Here is a 16,532-nt window from a genome sequence, read left to right as displayed (position 1 = left end):
AAATTTAATATTGAACACAGTGGTCAGAACCCCTATGAGTGCTCACATTGTTCTCACATGTTGTGTCATTTTCGTATTGGTCGAGTTGCATCCACAGTATTCTCCATGAGCGATCACCCTTGATCAACGTACAGATGTACTCAGTGGTCTGAACACCATACACCATGTGTTATTTTCCATCTCCCTCATGTCAATTGGTGGGGGATGGGAAAAATTCGTACAAGCGAGCATCCTATGGTTACTCCAAGAGGATTCCTCAGGGCATTGCAGAGGCTTTTCATCGTGAACACATGATTTTGGCCAGAAGTGTAACGTCCGCCCTCCCACTGCTTAGGAGGGACGGGGTTACTTACAGTCATACGTGCATGCATACATATAAAATCATGGCAGCGGAAACAGTTATTTATTTATTTTTCTACACTAATCATCATGTTTATCATATTGAACATGTAGACATACTAGTATTCATGCATACAACTTAATTAATATCAACTACTTGAAACATGATTCATGATATCATAAGCATACTAGCATGAAACATGGAGAACATAAGTGCATAACTATCCATACTAGTTCAAGTACTATCAAAGCATAAAGACAACACATGGTTCATATGCAAACTTAGAACATAAAAACATAAAGCAGTTTTCTTCCACCGTGCCACTGCCACACACACTCTTGCCCTTCCTGCTGCTTCTCTTAGTTTAGCCATTCCTTTCCTTTTTCTGCAGTATAAGGAAACAAAAAAATTATAAGCCCATAGGCTTAGTAAGTCCCTTTCCTACTCACAAAAATCATGAATCATGCATGAACATAAAGTGGTAACATGTTCATTTGGTAAATCATAACATAACATGTGAGAGCATAAGCATAAAGTCATATCATATCATGTGAGAGCATAAACATAAAGTCATATCATATCATGTGAGAGCATAAGATCATATCATAGCATGTGAGACCATAAACTTAAAGTAGTAACATGATCATATAAGCATCATAGACATATTTTCAAGAGCATCTTAAGTAAGCATAAAGGAAACCATATAACATGAACTTGTAGATGCAAGATGTTCTTTTGAAAACATGTATCATGAAATGAGTATATGCAAGATGTCCTTTTGAAAACATATATCATATACATACTTAAACATAATCTCAACATGAGGGCCCGGCTTGTACCACATACATACATAAATGCGCGCATCCTAAATAGATCCAAGGTAGTAAATCTTGAACCTACTAGGAACTAGGCCCGTTTCATAGACCATCGACCTAGGGGCAACTTAGGAGCCCATCCCTTTTACTAGGCCCGTTTCATAGACCATCGACCTAGGGGCGCTTATGGAGCCCACCCTTGGTACAAGCCATACAAAAGTAAAATAACATATCATGTTTCTTATCATATCATATTTTTGTCATATCATGAAGAGTGCTTTTGATCCCAACTTAAGGGAAGCATCTCTTAGGTTTTTCATCTTACATAAGCCTTTCATAAACATATCATGATAGCATAAGGTGCACATAACATAAGCATATCATAAGGAATCATAACATGATGGCATAAGTGCACATAACATTTAGCATATAACATACAACATGGTGACCTAAAACCCATAGCACATCATAAGGAGTCATTATCATGCATGGTTGGGGTTTTGATCTTCCTACAAACCCTAACTCATTCTTGGCCGAAGCCTAAAGGTGAGGTTCCAACTTTTCAATACAACATGTAGTATGGAAACTTAAACTAACAACATGTAAGAGATCATACATCATGAAGAAGCATAAACAAGCATGGTTAGATTTCAAAACTTTGCTCTAAGTCTCAAATTCAACCTTGGCCGAAACCTAAAGGTGAGGTTTTAAACCTTTAAATACAACATGAATCATGAAACTTAAACCAACCATATATTAAAGATCATACATCATAAGGAAGCATATACAAGCATAGTTAGATTTCAAAACTTTGCTCTAAGTCTCAAAATCAACCTTAGCCGAAACCTAAAGGTGAGGTTTTAAACTTTTAAATACAACATGAAGCATGAAACTTAAACCAACCATATATTAGAGATCATATATCATGAGGAAGCATATACAAGCATAGTTGGGTTACAAAATTTTTCCCTAAGCCTTCCATCCATTCTTGGCCGAAACCTAAAGGTAAGGTTTTAAACTTTTAAATACAACATGAAGCATGAAACTTAAACCAACCATATATTAAAGATCTTACATCATAAGGAAGCATATACAAGCATAGTTAGGTTACAAAATTTTTCCCTAAGCCTTTCATCCATTCTTGGCCGAAACCTAAAGGTAAGGTTTTTAAACTTTTAAATACAACATGAAGCATGAAACTTAAACCAACCATATATTAAAGATCATACATCATAAGGAAACATATACAAGCATGATTAGATTCAAAACCTTGCCCTAGACCTTGTATCTCAACTTGGCCGAAACTTCAAGGTAGGGTTTCTAAACTTTTAATACCACATGAAGCATAAACTCTTAACTAACAACATATAAGAGATCATGTATCATGAAGGAGCATAAACAAACATGTTTTCATTTCAAAACCTTGCCCTAGATCTTGTATCTCAACTTGGCTGAAACTTCAAGGTAGGGTTTCTAAACTTTTAATACCACATGAAGTATAAAACTCTTAACTAACAACATATAAGAGATCATGTATCATGAAGGAGCATAAACAAGTATGTTTTCATTTCAAAATGTTGCCCTAAACCTTGTATCTCAACTTGGCCAAAACTTCAAGGTAGGGTTTCTAAACTTTTAATACCACATGAAGCATAAAACTCTTAACTAACAACATATAAGAGATCATGTATCATGAAGGAGCATAAATAAGCATATTTTCATTTCAAAACTTATCATGGTCGAACCCTAAGTTTCTTTTCAAAACATTTTAAGCATAGAAAACGTAGGAGGCTACTTGTACTGCAAGTGAGGGGGAATACTTACTTCCTCTCGCTTAATTCTCTAAGAGAAGTAACCTTGCTTATGAAGCTTTCCTAGAGAAGAATTCTTTTAGCTTGGTCTCAGCAATGGTGAGAAGAGGGAGCTTGATTTCGGTGGATAGGAGGGAGGAGGAAGAGAGAAGAAAATGAAATTTTCTCTTTCCTTTTCTCCTTTTATTCCAAATGAAAGGAAAAAGGAAAAATGAACTTTTCCTTCCCTTTTCTTTTACTCATCCTAAATGAAGGGAGAAAGCAAAACTCTCTTTTCATTGTAAGAAGAAGAAGGAAACTTGGACTTCTCCTTCTTAGTGAAGAGAGCCTTCACTTTCCTTACCTTTAACCATAATTTCCCTCATTTCATAACAGCACACCCCTGCTGGAGCTACTGGTTATAACATGGAACCACTTACTAAGAGGTCCAAGGTTCAATCCTTGGTCATGCCTCTTTTTGGTTCTTTTTTTTTTAAAAGAAGAGTCCACATGAAACCTATTTAACCATGCATAAATTCATGTAAAATTTCTAGGGATCCTATGGGTGTTACAAGAAGTTCGACCATTGCATGAGCAGCCTAACCTCATCCACGTATGTTGATTGGGGCTAGACGCTAGTGGTCGCTTTAAAGAAATTTCTTCACGAACATGGAAGCTTTCGCTAGATGGTGGAAAGCAACAAGACCGCTTTGTCCTTCCCCATTTGGGAGCAAGATACACTTCAAGATTTACAGAGGATGGCATGAAGGAAATGACGAAGGTGGTGTCAAGGTGTCGCCAATCCATGAATAAGCTGCTCCTTTTCTTTTGAATGTCATGAACACTGCGACCCTCTGTTATATAGGAAAATAGTGGCACTTTGCTATTAAATCTAGGAATATGTGTAGTCACGAGCCCACAGTTGCCCTTCTGACAAAGTAGAATTATACAAGTAGTCACAGGTCATGATTTATGACAGCTATGACTAGTCATATGGGTTATGGTTGCTATGAGTGGTCATTCTAGGGACAATCAAAGATTTATGCTACAATGTACATGTCCTAACTACAACACGCTGTTAAAGCAACTTAGACCGTTAGCTACTACAACGTGGAGCAACTATTAGGAAATTCAACTGCTACACGTTGTAGCAGCTACTTGGACAAAAAACTACTACAACATAAAGCAGTTACTTGGTAAGTCATTTCAATTTAAGTTTTATTTCCCTCTCATCCTACTATATTATTTTTGTTCGTGATTATAAATGATCTATTTAATTAATATAGGGAAAAACATATGTTAATTGGGGTAGGGGGTGCTATACACCAATCCTCCGTAAGTAAACAGGATGTAATAACACATTTTGAAGCATACATTGATAATAATCCAAAGAATACCTCCATTATATTGACAAGAAAATCCTGAGTGTTTGTATTAACTTTTTGACTTAAGATCTATTTGTTTGTGTTATGTTATTATCTTTATTTAGAATACTAATATTATTCCATTCAAGTATATCAACCCCAACTATAGTCTCCAAGTCATTTTTCGTTTACGCTCAATAAGATGGTATTTACATTTTCTACTATTAAGAAGCTGTTACACGTTGGTAGAATTTCTGCTAGTATTCTAATTTCTACGCTATTATTCTATTAATGAACTGAGATGTCTTACATAATGTCTCTCTATGTGTTGTAGCAGCTACGGATATATAGCTGCTATAATATGAAGTCATATATTGGTGCAGACTCGTAACTGCTACACCATTAACTAAACTATAATTAAATTTCACCGACCCCACCGGTTGCTACATGGGTGTAACAACTACCACATTATGGCTGCTACAACGTGGACCTCATGTTCCTTGTTCGTGGGTTTGATAATGACTCATGAGTCCATTTTAATTTACCACGTCCTCGTATCATAACATAACTAAGAAATAAAATTGGAATAATACATTTATTGTCAATATGACAGAGATTACATAGTAAATATAATATTGTCAATTAAAGATTATATTTCCCTCACGTCATTTGCTCGGGGATGGGAGAAGTTCATCGAGATCAGAATCCTATGGTTACTCTATGAGGATTCCTCAGTGAATTCCCCAGGCTCTTTGTTATGCACACAGAAAATTATACAGATTTTAGACCACTCCGTGAGCGGCCTAAACTCAGGCACGTACGTTGATCCGGCCCAGTCAATGGTGTTTGCATTAGAGAAATTCCTTTACGAATATGGGAGCATACACTAGACCGTGGAAGGCAACATGGCCGCTTTCTCATTCCCGCTTTCAGAGCAAGAAATACTTGAAGATGTAGACTAGATGCCATGAAAGAAATGCTGAAGGTGGTATGGGGAAAATATCGCCAATCCATTTATAAGCTACTCATTTTATCTTTGGATGTCATAAAATGAGCCTGACTACCTCTGTTATATAGGAAAATAGGGGCGCTTAGTATTCAATCTAGGAATAGTTGTATTTATGCATCCACAGTTGGGCTTCTGACAAAGCAAGTTTTTTAATTATTCACAAGTCATGGTTTATGACATGTATGACTAGTCATACCTCTCATAAATGACAACTATGAGAGATTATTCTATGGACATCACGGATCAATGGACCAGATGTCGTAGGTCACCATTAATTAATTGATGTGTCTATAAAAATTTATTATTTTTACAATAAATAACTGACCATAGAATTTTTAATAGAGAGTAGGATTTGTTAGTTGCATCACCAGTAGTTGCTACATGTTATTGTTGGTATTTAATTGTTCGATGTGCAACGGAAAGTGTGAAAAATAGATTAAACGCCTTTTAAAATTTTTCACAACAAAACAATTTTGTTTAGATCGAACAAAAGATCTTGTTTAATTATAAAATCTCTTATAATTCAACATGCAAATATTATAATATTTTCTTTATAATTCTACAAAAATAGAATCTTTACCTTGAGTTCGCACCTAAGATTCGCAGGTCGTCGGAGTTCTTCACAGGTTGCCGGAGTTCTTCCAATGCCACGATCTTCCTCTCCAATTCTTCGAATCAACGGATGGACAAAAGTGTAGGCTAACTCTTTTAACTTTTTCACAAAGTGAACTATAGAATTTTTCACCAAAAATTCTCTTTTTCATTCTGTCTCATCTCCTTTTTTTTCGAGAGAGAAAGAGAGATGTATTATATAGTAAGGAGAGGAACGTGTATAATGAACATGGAGAGAAAGAGGGAAACGCGTATAAAGTGGGAGAGAAAAGAGGGGAACATGTATTATAAAGTGAGAGAGAAAATTTATAATATTTGCAAATATTGATTTCTCTCTTTTAAATTTTATTCATAATTAAATTACAAATAGAATATCTAAATACTTGATTTTTCTCTTATATATATTTTATTTGTAATCAAATTACAAATAGAATATCCAAATATTTGATTTCTCTCTCTTTTATATTTTATTCGTAATCAAATTACAAATAGAATATCTGTATATTTGATTTCTCTCTCTTTTATATTTTATTCGTAATCAAATTACAAATAGAATATTTGAATATTTGATTTCTCTCTCTTTTATATTTTTTTCATAATCAAATTACAAATAGAATATCTGTATATTTGATTTCTCTCTCTTTTATATTTTATTCGTAATCAAATTACAAATAGAATATTTGAATATTTGATTTCTCTCTCTTTTATATTTTTTTCGTAATCAAATTACAAATAGAATATCTCCTTTTAGTAAAAATAATAAACAATTTATTAGTTAATAAATTTTGTGAGAATAAATAATTAATCAAATTAATTATTTAAGAGTATCCATCATGATTATACGAAGATGGTTTGGGGACCATGGACCCATAATTTCAAGCTCCAATAAATTTAGATACAATTAATTAAAGCTCTTTAACTAATTATCTAATTTATTAATTCCGAGATTATTCCACTAAAATCCGGAATTGCACTCTTGAGAATTATGGAACATATTTACTCAAAAGATTTGAACAGTCCATTGATATAATTATTATATGTCAATCAACCCTCCGTTCATGGTTCACAAATAGAGCTAGGCGAAATTACCGTTTTACCTCTCTATTTGTATCTAAAACCTTAAGTACCATTGATTCACTAGTGAATAGTTAATTCATAATCTAATTATGAATTAGAGCGCTCAAACTATTCAGTGCTAGAATCAACACTCAAGAGAACCATTTTAGCATCCTTTCGGAAGTTACGGATTCCGTATCTATAAATCATATTCCCAGCTGAATGTATAACTAAGTCTCCAAAATGTAAGTGTTACACCTATTATTTAAAATAGATTTTAACAAACAAATCAAGAGACTTGTTAATACAAACAAGGAGTCGATGACAACTCAGGATTTAGATTGATCTACATATGATCATCTTAGCGATGTTGATTCGAGTCTTTGTAATGGTACATAAACATAGACACTTAAATCACATTTGGTCCTTGTCCTATATAATCATATTATATAAAATGCCTCTGCTTAGTGTCATTACACTGATTGTCCGGATAAGACTATCATATTCATAATGTCAGCAAACTGCATTCATGATTTCCAATTAAATATCCATACTTTAATCAATCATGGACATTTTAAATATATTATCTATGATTTTAATTCTCTTGTATATAACAATCTTATATACTAAAATCATAGTTACATCAATATATTATGGATTTTATATAGATATTCATTTTTATACAAATAAGCATAAAACAATCAAACAATAAAATAAATACTTCTTTTATTTAATTCAACAATTAATAATAAATATCTGTTTTATGGGCATATTCCCAACAAACTCCCACTTGACCTAAAACAAATGAGACATATCTCTAAGACCCATTCCCTCTAAGTGACCTATGAACATTTTTTCAGGTAATGTCTTGGTGAACGGATCTGCAAGGTTCTCTTTCGACGCTATCTTCATAACGTCGACATCTCCTTGACGTACAATCTCCCTAAGGAGATGATACTTTCTTTCTATGTGCTTGCTTCTTTTATGACTCCGTGGTTCTTTTGAATTTGCCACATCCCCACTGTTGTCACAATACAGGGTTAATGGTTTATCCATATCTGGAACTATTTCCAGATCAGAGTAGAACTTTTTCAGCCAAACTGATTCCTTAGCGGCTTCACAAGCTACTATATATTCTGCTTCCATGGTAGAATCTGCTATGTTGGATTGTTTAATGCTTCTTCAAACAACTGCTCCTCCACCAAGAATAAATATTGATCCAGATGTCGACTTTCGAGAGTCCTTATCTGAATGGAAATCAGAATAAGTATATCCCAAGGGGTCCAGGACTCCTCCTGAATAGACAAGCATATAGTTTCTTGTTCTTCGCAGGTACTTGAGAATATGTTTTACTGCAACCCAATGATCTAATCCTGGGTTTGACTGGTACCGACTAACCATTCCCACTGCATAGCAAATATCAGGCCTAGTGCACAACATAGCATACATAAGGCTCCCCACTGCTGATGCATATGGGATACGTCTCATATGCTCTTCCTCTTGCAATGTTTTGGGACATTGTGCCTTCGAAAGTGTCGGATTGGTAAGAGACCTTTCTTGAAATTTTGCATTGAAAAACGTGTGAGCACCTTATCAATATAAGTTGCTTGAGATAATGCTAGGAGTTTATTCTTCCTATCCCGAATAATCTGGATCCCAAGAACATAACTTGCTTCTCCCAAATCTTTCATTTGAAATTGCTCAGTCAACCAAGTCTTTACATGAGATAACACTATTATATCATTCCTAATGAGTAAAATGTCATCTACGTAAAGAGCTAAGAAAACCACACTTTTAGCATTGATGAGCTTGTAAACACAAGGTTCATCAATATTTTGTTGGAATCCATAGGTCTTAATAATCTCATCAAACCTAAGATTCCATGATCTGGATGCTTGCTTAAGTCCGTAAATGGACCTTTGTAGCTTGCAAACTTTCTGCTCATGATCTTTAACTACGAACCCTTCTGGTTGCACCATATAGATACTTTCTTCAAGATGACCATTCAAAAAGGCTGTCTTGATATCCATTTGTCAAATCTCATAGTCAAGACAAGTGGCAATGGACAAGAGAATGCGGATAGACTTTATCATAGCAACCGGAGAGAAAGTTTCTTCATAATCAACTCCTTCCTTTTGGATATAACCCTTTGCCACTAGTCTAGCTTTGAAAGTCTCTACTTCTCCATTCACACCTCTCTTTTTCTTGAAGATCCATTTACATCCTATGGGCCTGACATCTTCAGGTGGATCTACAAGTTCCCAGACCGAATTAGAGTACATTGACTCTATTTCTTGGTTCATGGCTTCTTGTCATTTTTCCTTATCAAGATCATTCATTGCATGTTGATATGATGATGGATCATCATCATTGGTATCGGCTACAACAATATTTGTTTCACCATCCTATCTGTAGCGGGCAAGAGTTCTAACAACTCTCCCACTTCGTCTAGGTACCAAACTTTCCTGATTAGGAATAGTGGTTTCTTTTTCTTTCCTATTATCTTCAACAATCATCGGTTGTGAAATGATCTGATCACTTAGCAATTCCTCGAGCACAACTTTACTTCGAGGTTTGAAGTTTGTCATATAGTCATTCTCAAGGAAAGTAGCATGTGTTGATACAAATACTTTCTTTTCTTGTGGGCTAAAAAACAAACCTCCTCTCGTGCCTTTTGGGTAGCCAACAAACAAACACACTTCTGTTCGTGGTTCCAATTTCCCAGATTTCCCTTTTAGTACATGTGCTGGACATCCCCAAATTCTAAAATGGCGCAAACTAGGTTTACGCTCATTCCACATTTCTATTGGGGTCTTAGGGACTGATTTTGATGGTACCACATTCAAAATATAGACCGTTGTTTGTAAAGCGTATCCCCAAAAAGATGTAGGTAGCGAGGCATAACTCATCATGGATCTAACCATATCTAACAAAGTTCGATTCCTTCTTTTGGCAACACCATTTTGTTGCGGAGTTCTAGGAGCCGAGAGATGGGATATAATCCCTTTCTCAATTAGGTGATTCTTGAACTCGTTATCAAGGTACTCACCTCCTCGATCTGATCAAAGTATTTTTAGTGATTTACCTAATTGCTTTTCAGCTTCAGCTAGAAACTCCTTAAACTTTCCAAAAGTTTCTGATTTCCTTTGCATTAGGTAAACATATCCATATCTCGAATAATCATTTATAAATGTGACGAAATATTCATAACCTCCTCGTGCGTGGACATTCAATGGTCCACACACATCAGTATGCACTAACTCAAGTGGTTCTTTGGCCCTTTCGCCCTTCGAAAAGAAAGGTCTTTTAGTCATTTTCCCTTCTAGACAAGATTCACAAACTGGTAGAGTGTTAACAATTAACTCTCTCAAAGGACCATCCTTTGTTAGTCTATTTAGCTTATCTAAATTGATATGACCTAACCTAAGGTGCCATAGATATGTTTCATCACTATTTGTAAGCTTTTGCCTTTTGTTAGATTTTGGATAAGCTACTTTGAATAGTTCAGTATTTAATGATAAATTTTCACAAGGCTTAAGGATATATAACCCGTTTTTCATACCTACATGACAAATTTCAAGACCATTTCTTGAAATAGAAATTCCATTTTCATAAAAGGAAATACCAAATAATTGTTTATGCAATTTTGAAATAGAAATCAAATTCCTATAAAATCCAGAAATAAAATAAACATCGTTCAACACTAAATATTTATTTTTAAAATTTAAACGGGTGACTCCCACTACCTTGACTGAAACTAATGCCCCATTGCCAACTCTAAGTGTCAACTCCTCATCTGCAAGCTCCCTTAAAGAACTAAGTAACTGTATAGAAGAACAAACATGATTAGTGGCTCCTGAATCAACTATCCAGAAGGAGGAGTCATCCTCTACTAAACAAGCTTCTAAGACAAGTAAATCAAATTTACCTTTCTTCTTCTCCTTCAACTCTACGAGGTATTTTGGACAATTCCTTTTCCAGTGTCCATTTACACCGCAGTGGAAACATTTTCCTTTAGGTGTCTTCTCGGCCTTCTTGCATCTGGTTTTGTTGTTCTTAGACCCATCCTTTGTCTTTTTGAATTTACCACCAGATTTACCACCTTTAGCCATTTTTCTCTTCAAACCTTTTGAAGAATTGGGTTTATTAACAATATTTGCTTCAGCCTTGTTCTTCACAAGTCCTAAGATAGTTTCAAAGGTTTGTAGTTCATTCAGCAGCTGAGTCATCCCATAATTCAGCTTATTCATAATATAGTTGCTGGTGAACGGGATGAAGTCACTAGAAAGCAAATTCAAAATTATGCTCACTTGTGTACCCTCATCAATTACAGCCCTATGCATCTCAGCCTCAGAAAAATAATTTGTCATCTGCATGACATGATCACGAACATGAGTGCCAAGAATCATTCTAGCATTTGTGTACTTTCTTGTGGCCTCATGACGAGCTTGCTCAGATTGTTGCCCAAACATTTCTTGCAGAGATTCCATGATCTCAAAAGCACACTCTTTGGGCTCCATCTTGCTTCTTAGTGCATCAGACATGCTCGCAAGCATATATGCCTTAGCCTTATTGTTGGACGCAATCCAACGATCATACAGTTCTCTAACAGCACGAGCAGCATTTGAGGTGGTACCGGTGGACATTCCTCTGTAAGAACAAACCTATTGTTCTCACTGACTAACACGATATTAATATTGTTTTTCCACTTAGGAAAGTTTTCCCCAGTCAAAGTATTGTTTGCGAGTAAAGACATAATTGGATTTCCCATTGACATTATTGCTGAATTCAAATAAATAGCTTGATTAAATTGTTTGAAAAAAAATATCCATATGTATATATTTAGGAATAGTAAACATGATGTAAGAATGCAAGGATAAAATCAAAAATCCCATATACTATTCCTTCGATAATTCAACTATCCACGAAGAATGATGTCATCGTTGGGAAGGTCACATTGCTTGCTTAGTCAAACCAAGACTCTTCTTGATTAACATATGTGTATCAAAATAACTTTTATTCACACACATATTAACTACGGGAAAAAAAAATTGATCAAAGATATAATCAATAATTTTGATCATATCTTTATGAGTAAAAACCTTCGTTTCAAATTTTAGACTTAACTCAAGAGTGTCGCCGTAAAGGCGGGTCAAACTTAAAATACATTAAAAATTCTATCATCAGAGATCTAGCCTTGATATTGAATCAAAACGGACACCACCTATAGGGTAACGAAATCAAAGCGTTAAGAGACGTCATTCTAACTCTCACGGTGCTAGACCAACGAAGGAGACCAATAAATAATTACTCATTATTTAATTTCTTAGATAACTAATTATCCACTAATCCTAGATTTTAATAATCATATTATTAATTAGACATCTCATGTCATAATTACCTAGGTCTATAGAATTCTCAATAATTCTAATTAATTGTAACATAAACAATTTATGAATTACAATTATACATGATGTTTGCAACATGCAACATGCGATATGCTATAATGCACAGAATAGACCCATCTAATTCTAAATGACATATTGCTATTATGAACATAAAACATCATTGAATAATATATGGAATTGAGTTAAAATTGTAATCTTTAATTGCCTCTAATTAATAGTTCATGACCTTGAACTATTTTGTCAAAATTATAAAATTAACTAATTGAATTAATTTTATCAACTTTTGAATCCAATTATTTAACTTTCTTAATTACATTAATTATCAAAACTATTAATTAAATTAATTATTTCAAATAAAATAATTATATTCCTTCTGGTTTGATGATTATATTAATTATCAAAACTATATCTCACTTTTGATAGTTATATTAATTATCAAAACTATTAAATATTTAAAAATGGATAATTCAATTTTGTCCACTGAAGTAATCGAAATATTTAACTTTTGATAATTACATTAATTATCAAACCTATTAAATATATCAACTAGTTTAAATAAAACAATTTTATACTAGAACAGTGGATCTTTTAGGCTAATAAGTGTACGATGGAATTAGAAAACTACCCATCCATAAAATCCAAACTCTTTGGTAATTAAAGAAAATAATTTTAGCCTGATCTTAATAATAAAATCAGAAACATACGGAGTCATAAAATTAGCCAATCACTATCATGCATTAAAAAATATATAATACATGACAATCAATCAAATATCGAACAAATCATGTGATCATTCATATAATTAAAATATCATAATGTTTTTCAATAACTTGGCTATGATACCAAATGTTGGTATTTAATTGTTCGATACACAACGGAATGTGTGAAAGATAGATTAAACGCCTTTTAAAATTTTTCACAATAAAACAATTTTGTTTAGATTGAACAAAAGATCTTGTTTAATTATAAAATCTCTTATAATTCAACATGCAAACATTATAATATTTTCTTTATAATTATACAAAAATAAAATCTTTACCTTGAGTTCGCACCTAAGATTCGCAGGTCGCCGGAGTTCTTCACAGGTTGCCGGAGTTCTTCCAATGCCACGATCTTCCTCTCCAATTCTTCGAATCAACGGATGGACAAAAGTGTGGGCTAACTCTTTTAACTTTTCTCACAAAGTGAACTATAGAATTTTTCACCAAAAATTCTCTTTTTCATTCTGTCTCATCTCCTTTTTTTTCGAGAGAGAAAGAGATATGTATTATATAGTAAGGAGAGAGAGGAATGTGTATAATGAACATGGGAGAGAAAGAGGGAAACCTGTAGAAAGTGGGAGAGAAAAGAGGAGAACATGTATTATAAAGTGAGAGAGAAAATTTATAATATTCGCAAATATTGATTTCTCTCTTTTATATTTTATTCGTAATTAAATTACAAATAGAATATCTAAATACTTGATTTTTCTCTTATATATATTTTATTCGTAATCAAATTACAAATAGAATATCCAAATATTTAATTTCTCTCTCTTTTATATTTTATTCGTAATCAAATTACAAATAGAATATCTGTATATTTGATTTCTCTCTCTTTTATATTTTATTCGTAATCAAATTACAAATAGAATATTTGAATATTTGATTTCTCTCTCTTTTATATTTTTTTTCGTAATTAAATTACAAATAGAATATCTCCTTTTAGTAAAAATAATAAACAATTTATTAGTTAATAAATTTTGTGAGAATAAATAATTAATCAAATTAATTATTTAAGAGTATCCATCATGATTATACGAAGATGGTTTGGGGACCATGAACCCATAATTTCAAGCTCCAATAAATTTAGATACAATTAATTAAAGCTCTTTAACTAATTATCTAATTTATTAATTCCGAGACTATTCCACTAAAATCCGGAATTGCACTCTTGAGAATTATGGAACATATTTACTTAAAAGATTTGAACAGTCCATTGATATAATCATTACATGTCGATCAACCCTCCGTTCATGGTTCACAAATAGAGCTAGGCAAAATTACCGTTTTACCTCTCTATTTGTATCTAAAATCTTAAGTACCATTGATTCACTAGTGAATAGTTAATTCATAATCTAATTATGAATTAGAGCGCTCAAACTATTCAGTGCTAGAATCAACACTCAAGAGAACCATTTTAGCATGGTCCTTAATCAATCATGGACATTTTAAATATATTATCTATGATTTTAATCCTCTTGTATATAACAATCTTATATACTAAAATCATAGTTACATCAATATATTATGGATTTTATACAGATATTTATTTTTATACAAATAAGTATAAAACAATCAAACAATAAAATAAATGTTTCTTTTATTTAATTCATCAATTAATAATAAATATCTATTTTATGGGCATATTCCCAACAGTTATGACAGCTCACAACTCTGGATTAGCTGCTACATAAAGTAGCTTCAGAAAAATAGTGACCTTGGTTTAGCTGCAGGATAGCATTGTAGTTTATAAGTGATGCTTACAGATCTTTGGGATATGTCGAAAACAGTTATGATGTACGGTGCTTTAGTGATTTTAATACTGGATGAACATCTGTCTTAAAATAAATGCTTCCTTATAATAAAAAAACCAGCAAAACAAAGTTTAAGTAAAGACCAAACCAGCTTGAAGGCCATGAATTTGTATTAGCATAAATGTTATATTTACATTACCAGCCTGCTTTCTGAGAAGATCGTGAATGATTGCTGCAGAGGAATTTGCAGGATTTCAGATTATACAGCTAGCATAAGTAAACAATCAGAGGTAGGGTTGATAATGCCATCGCTAAAGGATGGAAACCATTGTCAATAAAGGCAATACAAAATGACTTTATACAGGCAATCTGCAATCTGATATTTTTATGATTTATCAGATTGAAATTTAAGGGACTTGCCTCTAGTTTGGATTAACGAATTTATAGATATTACATAATCTAATTCTTGTCAGCCTTGCTGTAAGCAAGATATGTGAATATAGAGTTAGACCACTTACAAGAGAAAATTGTTCATAAAATCTTTTCAATCATATAAAAAATAATAAAGTGACCAATATTGAAGAGCGATCAAAATTTTGGTAATTATAGACCGTAGACAGTCTTGGTCAAGCACTGCAAAAGAAACTCAGTTAAGAAACTATTCTATTTTGTTAACACAATATAGGCAATATGTTCTTCCATGTGGCTCTGGTGTCATAATTTCAAGCAATCATGTGGCAAAAAAAGGTGATTCGCTCGCCCCAGCGCTCCCGCCAACCCGTCAGTTTCAAGCAATCATGATTTTATAGGAGATGCTTCAAGTTAAACACTTGTATTGTCTTTGAAACAACCAGAATTATTTGATTGCACAAGTGAAATGAAATATCATCTTCTCTCATATTTCCAAAAACTGAATATCAAAGACCAATAGCCTTCGCATGGGCTTAATTGCCAACAGAGCTTCATTTTGACTCATAGTAGCAATGTGGGTTTTAGCCCAATTAACTATTTGAGCAAAGTTGTTTCCTAAGCAAGTTAACTATCCATCTTGTTCTAAATTGGGAATCCATTTTTTAGGGAAAAACATTAGCTATGCATTTAGATCGGTGGAGAAGGCAATTTCACCATGAACAGATAAAGAAGGTGCTTTAAGTGGTTAGGGATTATGAAACCAAAAAGGACAGAAGTGGGAGGCAAATTTGCATATGAGCTACCACCACCTCTGCAACACATCAGCAAGGGCAGTAATTGGTTTATGCCCACAAATGAATGGTAAAATATCACAAGAAGGATTCCGCTGAATAGTCACAGGAATAACTAAACCTAAAATCTGTAGAAGGATCCTTTCCCTGCCCTCTCATTTCTTTTCACTGTTCGGACATAATATCACAAAGCTCAACTTCAGGATAAGCAGCATGCCAGAGGACCCTCAAAACTTCAGGACAATCCGGCTTTGAAATATGTGCAAACATTCCTCCAATCCTGATATCTTTTTTGTTTGTTTCACTTCCCCAACTTCTAACAGTAAAAAAATGTATGATATTAATTGTACAAATCCTCATCATGATTTACATCAAGATTTAAAATTTCGATCCATACCAAAATTTCGATCTTGAATCGGAA

Source organism: Zingiber officinale, chromosome 8A (assembly GCF_018446385.1).
Source record: "Zingiber officinale cultivar Zhangliang chromosome 8A, Zo_v1.1, whole genome shotgun sequence".
Classification (NCBI taxonomy): domain Eukaryota; kingdom Viridiplantae; phylum Streptophyta; class Magnoliopsida; order Zingiberales; family Zingiberaceae; genus Zingiber; species Zingiber officinale.
This window is presented reverse-complemented; position numbering follows the sequence as displayed.